Source organism: Artemia sp. Qi Xiang Cuo, chromosome 2 (genome assembly GCF_049724085.1).
Source record: "Artemia sp. Qi Xiang Cuo chromosome 2, ASM4972408v1, whole genome shotgun sequence".
NCBI classification, from domain to species: domain Eukaryota; kingdom Metazoa; phylum Arthropoda; class Branchiopoda; order Anostraca; family Artemiidae; genus Artemia; species Artemia sp. Qi Xiang Cuo.
Genome location: NC_142795.1, coordinates 94,431,750 through 94,439,740, shown reverse-complemented (window position 1 = coordinate 94,439,740; position 7,991 = coordinate 94,431,750). Strand labels below are relative to the sequence as shown.

The window sequence follows — 7,991 nt, the reverse complement described above, 5'->3', positions numbered from 1 at the left end:
TCGGGGGTACATCATACAAGTAGCCATTTTTTTTTTATCATCCTGATCATTTTGTACAGTTTGCAGAACCAATAGCTATTTCCAATGATAAAGGTTTCACACAATGGCCTATGGAAGCATTAGAAAAAAACATATTCTGGGAGATTTATCAATTGTTAGAGATACTGGCAATATAAATATTGATCCTATTTACGACATTATTTAAAAATGAACCTAAAGTCAAAAACAAAGCCTTGCAAAATCTCCAAGGGAATAACACAAATGGAGAAGGGGGTTTTAGCCCAGTAACTCCCTGGATACGACCTTGCCGCTATCCCTTCAGAATACATCTATTCTCCTGCATTCCCCAGACGAATAAAATATTCAAAGACTTGTGTTACGGCTTTCTTAAACAGTATGTATTTTTCCGGTTCCCCCTTTTCTTTTTTTTGAGTTGTGCTTTTTGAGGGGTACTCACAGGTGATGCAAAGGGAACAAGAAATCCATATGTCCAGTGATTTCGGACTACAAACGTACTAAGTCAAATAAGCAAAAATGAACAAGTCAAAATAAGTAGCATAAGCATGAATAATCAGCTCCCCCTCCTCCAAAATCTTGGTAGCAGTCCTTTTACTCCTTTTACTACAGTCGACAAAACCAGTTATGCAATAGCTTTTTGTTAACACGGTAAAAGAAGATCATGCAACATTTGCAAGAATTTTTAGCCCCCCCCCCAGTGCCAACCCTAACCCTCCCCCCTTTGAAAATTGACGTCACGCATCCTTTACCAAAAACATTGAAGATAAAATGAATTATATTTAATATAGTAAATTATATAGCCTATGATTATGTCGCAAAAGTTCCGAATTAATAACAAAGAAAATGTTTTCAGGAAGACCATAAAGGAATGACAAAGGCAATTTACATTTCAGCAAAAAAAATCTCCGGTTTTCATGCAGGCTAATATTTTCAGAGTTTAGCTTTTGTTACATAAGCGAATATTACATAACTTAGAATGGAAGTCATTCTCAGAGAGCGCTCTCAACATATCCACGTAGATTCAATTAACAAACTTGCATTTACTAGTTACTTAATATAACTAGACATGGACTCAGTATAAAAAAGAATCTAATTAAAGAAATGCATTCTAGTGTGACGCTTTTGATTGTGCACTCCGTTATCTTCGCAAACTGTAATATCCTGAGGCCTTTTCTTTAAAAAGAAAAAAAAAATAGTGAATTTTGGATGACTTGAAGTCTCATTATTAAGGTAAACTATTTGCTTTCAAATTATATAACTTTGTAATTTGTTTTGTGTATGAGGGTAGTAAATCGCTCAGAAAATTGTGAGGTACTTATGCATAGTACGGGCCCACCAAAGAAGTCAAGTTTGGTTAATGCTTATGAAATAAAATAGGATGAATATATAATAGGCTAGTTTAGAAACAAATTTGAACTACATATTTGCACATTAGAGGAGGGGGGGTGGTATAGCATATATTGAATACGTAACCTAACCTAGGTACCTCTCCCCCTAAACCCCCCCCCCCAAAAAAAATCGTTTAAATATTGTAAACTCAATAAGAAACCACGCTTTGCAATCAATTTAGATAGCAAATACCCGTTTGACGGGTCACCATGTCTGGTTTCCTTATAAAGTATATAGCGATGGGCCCGTATAATGCATAAGTACCAATTTTGAAATAACCTTAGACTATAAGTTACAAGACTATAGAGAATAGAGTTCACACGAAGATGCTTAGGATATACACATAGCAATTTCTATACATAATTAATTAAAAAAACTTATTCCACAAAATAAGTTTTTCAAAGAAAAGTAAAGAACTCTATTAAACCAAAAATAAGCAAATATCAAATCAAATAATCTACCAAGCGTGAAACTACTACAGATCAGCATCGATAAATAAGTGAAACTCATCAGAACAGAAATTACAATAAATGACCGAGTCAAACTCAAAACGAGCAGAAATTAACATAAGTTGTGCTCAAAACCCTTATGCCTTCCTAAGGCCAGAACATAATTTGCGCTTTACTGTAAAAAATATGAATGTTTTTACTTTTATAACTTTAATAAATCAAATAATAATAACATTTTGATTACTAAATATCAGTATATATGCATTAAACTGACAATACACATTCATTTGTATTTTTTTTCAGAAAAGTGCAAATTATGTTCTGGCCTTGGGAAGGCATAGGGGTTTTAAGCCCAACTTATGTTAATTTCTGCTCGTTTTGAGTTTGAATCGGTTATTTTTTGTAATTTCTGTTCGTTTTCAGTTTCATTTATTTATCGATGCCGATGTGTGGTAGTTTCACACTTGGTAGATTATTTGATTTGATTTTTGCTTATTTTTTGTTTATTGGAGGTCTTTACTTTTCTCTAAAAACTTTATTTTGAACAAAAAGTTTTTCTAATTTATTTCTGGTCGTTGCGTGTTCGCATAGTCTGTTAAGAGAAAATGAAGATAGCAATAAAAATCTTTTCTATTTTTTGACGAATTTATAGTTTGGCCTGCTATTTGTATGCTGGAGAAAACATTTCAGCAATTTTTAGCCCTCTAATACACCCTCTTGCAATAATACACCCTCTTGAAAATCTGGATAGAAGTGTTTAATTTAGTTTCATACCTCCTCTAGTTGACCTGAAATGGAAAACTTGATACCATTCGCAAAAAAATCTGCTTACTTTCTTTGATAGCCTGGATACACTTACGCTATTTTGATTTGGTTAATTTTTAAGAGCAGAAGCAGCCCCGAAAGTTCGACCATAATAACCTCAGTCGTTCTTGGGATACTGCTGAGATGCCTTATTGGGAATTATCATTGACACAGTGCATTTTGATTTAATCTTATGGCAACATTTAGTTTTTAAATATAAAGTCAAATGGGAGGGTGGGGGTGGGAGGGGGATTAGTTTCCCGCCAATCACTTTTGACTATTAAAAAGGGCATCAGCCCTTTCTATTTTCAATCGAATGAGTCCTTTTCGAAGTTCCTACAACAACTCCTTCGATACAAAGTGCCCTGGTCTAAACAACAACAACAACAACAAAAATAATACATTATACCCACATCGATCTTTGCTATAAAAATATCAAGCCTGCCAATCACTTTCTACTATTAAAAAAGGCACCAGGCCTTTCGATTTCCAGTCAAATGAGCCCTTTTTGAGTTTCTACGACAACACTTCCTATAAACACCTTATATACCCTCAGGGCACAAATTACAACTCTTACCCTAAGGGTTGTGAGGGTGGTTGTAATCCTCTGAGACCTGATTTCCAGAATTTTTAACTACGTTAAAATAATAGCTACCTCAAAATCTTGACTGGATGTTTTTAGGGACATAGTGGACATGAGGAGTGTGTTGTTTTTTCTCCGTTCACTTTCAACTATTAAAAAAGGTAATAGCTCTTTCAATCTTTAATCAAATGAGCGCTTTTGAAGTTTCTACGACAACGTTTTCAATAGAAACCTGATATTCCCCCCGGGAATAACTTACTACACGCGCCTTGAAAGCTGGGGGGGGGGGGGTTGTCATCCTCACAGACCTAATTTCCAGAACTTTCTACTACGTTGAACAAAATGGCTATCTGAAAATTTTGATTGGATGTGTTTTTGGGGGAATGGTGGGCGCGAGAGGGGGATTAGTTACCGTCCAATCACTTTCAACTATTTAAAAGGGCACTAGCCCTCTCAATTTCCAATTGAATGAGCCCCTTTTGAAGTTTTTACGACAATTCTATCATTAAAAACCTTATATGCTCCCAGGGCGTAACTTACAACCTTCGCCCTGGGGATTTTGGGGGGTTTATCATCCTTAAATACATAATTTTCAGAACTTTCAACTACGTTGAACAAAATGGCTATCTCTAAACTTTGATTGAATGTGTTTGGGGATATGGAGGGCGTAAGAGGGGGGGGTAATTACTCTCCACTCACTGTTGACTATTAAAAAGGGCAATTTCAATTTCCAATCAAATTAGCCTCTTTTGAAATTTCTACAACAACTTTCTATATAAACTTTATATGCCCCCAGGGCATAACTTACAACCCTTGCACTGAAAGCTGTGATGGTGTTATCATCCTAAAAGACCTAATGTCTAGAATTTTCGAATGCGTTGAACGAAATGACCATCTCCAAGATGCTAAGGAATGTGCTTCAAAATATAGTAGCCATGAGAGGGGGGTCAGTTACCCTTTAATAATATTTGTCTATTAATAGGGCAATAGCCCTTTCAATTTTCAACTGGGTGAGCCGTTTTGGATGTTTGTACAACATCAATTTCAATAAAAGCCTCACCTGCTCCCAGGGTATAACTTAAAACCCTTGCCCTGAGGGCTGTGGGGGGGGGAGGGATTATTATCCTTAAAGACCTAATTTCCAAAACTTTCAACTGCGTTGAATAAAATGGCTATCTAAAAATTTTGATTGGATGTGTTTGGGGAAAAGGTGGGCGTGGAAGGGGTGTTAGTTGCCTTCCAATCAGTAGTAAAGGTATAATGATAAGTAGCGGGGGAGTCTCCCTATATAGCTATAACAGTTTCAAGCGTGGTGTCTTCCATATAGCTATAACAATTTCAAGCGGACAGTACACCCGCCAATACAAGCATACAGTACAATGACCGGATTCAACTACCGTGAAAATTCGTGCTGATCTCTGTTCAAAGTGTGTGATGTTTTCATGGATTGGTGATTCGTTTCCTGGTATGATGTTATGAAATTCTGTCTGTAAATTAATTTGTTATTTAATGTTTTTTTTTGTATGGATATTTTATTGTATGAATATATGTATTTTTTATTTTAATAGTTTTTTTTATTGATTTCATTTTATTGTACTATCATCATTAGATGATATTTTTCTTTTCCAATGATACGATTTTTTACATTCTAAGTATCTTCCTATTGATTTTTATGAAATTTGTGTTTGATATAGGAATCGAACATGAGACCTGTGATTTCCTTTGTTAAAAGAACGACACGTTCATCGACTGAACCAACAAGTCATTGAACATTATATAATTTTAGAGAATTGTATTGTTTTTGGGTCCTTGACCAACTGATGTTAAGCGCCACATTAATGTTACAACTTCAGTCCAATAAAGTGAAACAAAGTCAACCACATTCGATTTATTAGTTAGATATTTGGTAAATGTTAAAAGTGACCTGTTTCGGGGCATTTTTATGGCATCATCGTGAGAATATGCATACCACGATGATTTTGAGATGCATACTAGACAGACAATATCTTTTGATGCTTGGGCCCCAAGTCCTACCCCTATCCCTCACCCTTCCCACCAACCCCCCCCCCCCCCAATTTTTTTTACATATCTTAGAATGTCATGAAACACACTTAAAATAAAAAATTTAATATTTAAGATTTTCCAACTTCAAAATGGGAATGATATAGATACGTGTGTCGCAACTTTTACTATTAGAAAAATTATGTTTGTAGTGACCATTTTTTTTTTTAACTTTTTTTTCTGAAATTTTTTTTCTGACAGTTTTTTTTTAACTTTTTTTCTCAGTTTTTTTTTAACTTTTGTTTTCAACTTTTTTTTACATCTCTAAATCATATCAGAACTTAAACACACTTATTTTCTCACTTATTTTCTGGGGGGGGGTCCCAGAAAATAGGTGTTCCCTTCACTTTCACAAAAACAGGAAAATAGGTGCTCCCTTCACTTTCACAAAAACTTATACACACAAAAAAATCTACACACACACAAAACCTTAAACACACACAAAACATTACACACACACAAAAACTTACACACACACAAAAACTTACACACACACAAAAACTTACACACAAACGCAAAAAAACTTACACACACACACAAAAATTAACACAAACGCATACACACATGCACACACACAAAAACTTACACACACACAAAAACATAAACAAACATAAAAACTTACATACACAAACAAACTTACACACATACACAAAAACTTACACACACACACACACAAACTTACACACACACAAAAATTTACACACACAAAAATTTACACACACACAAACACTTACACACACACAAAAACTTACACACACACAAAAAATCTTACACACACACACAAAAACTAACAAACACAAAAAATAACACACAAACACATAATATAACACACACACAAAAAAACTGACACACACACAAAAAACTTACACACACACAAAATCTTACACACACACAAAAAAACTCACACACACAAAAAAAATTACACACACACACAAAAACTTACACACACACAAAAACATACACACACACACAAACAAATAAACACACAAAAAAACATACACACACAAACAAACTTACACACACAAAAAAAATTACACACACAAAAAATTACACACAAACACAAACTCAAAAACACAAACAAACTAATACACATACAAAATCTTAAACACACACAAAAACTTACACACACACAGAAACATACACACACAAAAAAACTTGCACACACACTAAAACTTACACACACACAAAAACTTACACACACACACAAAAACTTAGACACACACACACAAACTTACACACACACACACACACACACACAAACTTACACACACACACACACAAAAACTTACACACCCACACAAACTTACACAAACACAAAAAAACTTACACACACACACAAAAACTTAAACACACACAAAAACTTACACACACACACAAAAACTAACTCACACACACACACAAAACACACACACACCCACAAAAAATTACAAACACACACAAAAAAAACTCACACACACACAAAAACTTACAAACACACAAAAACTTACACACATACAAACACACAAAGTGTGTTTTCCAGGTGATGGGGTTTCCATGGATGGGGGGGGGGGTAAACACCTAGACCTGTAGAAAGTGACATGGTGAAGGGGACACTTATTTTCTGGGGGGTCCCAGAAAACCTAGAGTAGAAATAGGTGCCCCTTTCACCATGTCACTTTCTACAGGTCTAGGCGTTTACCCCACCCCATCCATTGAAACCCCATCACCTGGAAAACACACTTTGTGTGTTTGTGTGTGTCTAAGTTTGTGTGTGTTTGTGATAGTTTTTGTGTGTGTGTAAGTTTGTGTGTGTGTGTGTAAGTTTTTGTGTGTGTGTGTGTAAGTTTGTGTGTGTGTGTGTAAGTTTTTGTGTGTGTGTGTATTGTTGTTTGTTTGTGTAAGTTTTTGTGTGTGTGTGTGTAAGTTTTTGTGTGTGTGTGTAAGTGTGTTTGTTTTTGTTAGTTTTTGTGTGTGTGTGTGTGTAAGTTTTTGTGTGTGTGTGTGTGTAATTTTTTGTGTGTGTTTGTGTAAGTTTTGTTTGTGTGTTTAAGTTTTTGTGTGTGTGTAAGTTTTTGTGTGTGTGTAAGTTTTTGTGTGTGTGTGTAAAATTTTGTGTGTGTGTAAGTTTTTTTGTTTGGGTAAGTTTTTGTTCGTGTGTAAGTGTTTGTTAGCGTATATGTTTTTGTCTGTGTGTAAGTTTTTGTTTGTTCGTATTTTTTTGTTTTGTTTTAATTTTTTATGTTTTTTTAAGTTTTTGTGTGTGTGTGTAAGTTTTTTTGTGCGCGTTAGTATTTGTGTACGTGTAAGTTTTTTTGGTTGTGTTTAAGTTTTTGTGTGTGTGTAAGTTTTTGTGTGTGTGTGTAAGTTTTTTTTTGTTTCCAAGTTTTTGTGTGTGTGTGTAAGTTTTTGTGTGTGTGTGTAATTTTTTGTGTGTGTGTAAGTTATTTTGTGTGTGTGTAAGACTTGTGTGTGTGTGTAAGTTTTTGTGTGTGTGTGTGTGTAAGTTTTTTTGTGTGTGTGTAAGTTTTTGTGTGTGTTTAAGATTTTGTGTTTGTGTGATTTTTTGTGTGCGTGTGTTAGTTTTTGTGTGTGTTTAAGTTTTTGTGTGTGTGTGTAAGTTTTTGTGTGTGTGTTAGTTTTTGTGTGTGTGTTAGTTTTTGTGTGTGTGTAAGTTTTTGTGTGTGTGTGTGTGTGTAAGTTTTTTTGTG

The 7,991-nt window shown here is 34.7% G+C and overlaps 1 protein-coding gene across 1 annotated transcript in view; it reads left to right on the top strand.

The window, feature by feature from the left end:
- Positions 1–1,103: 1,103 nt before the first annotated feature.
- Positions 1,104–7,991, top strand: part of LOC148955838 (LON peptidase N-terminal domain and RING finger protein 3) — a 112,068-nt gene continuing 105,180 nt past the window's right edge. The window contains exon 1 of the mRNA XM_089104505.1: positions 1,104–1,248. The gene's annotated coding sequence lies outside the window, so the exon portion shown is untranslated. The remainder of the gene's footprint in view (positions 1,249–7,991) is intronic.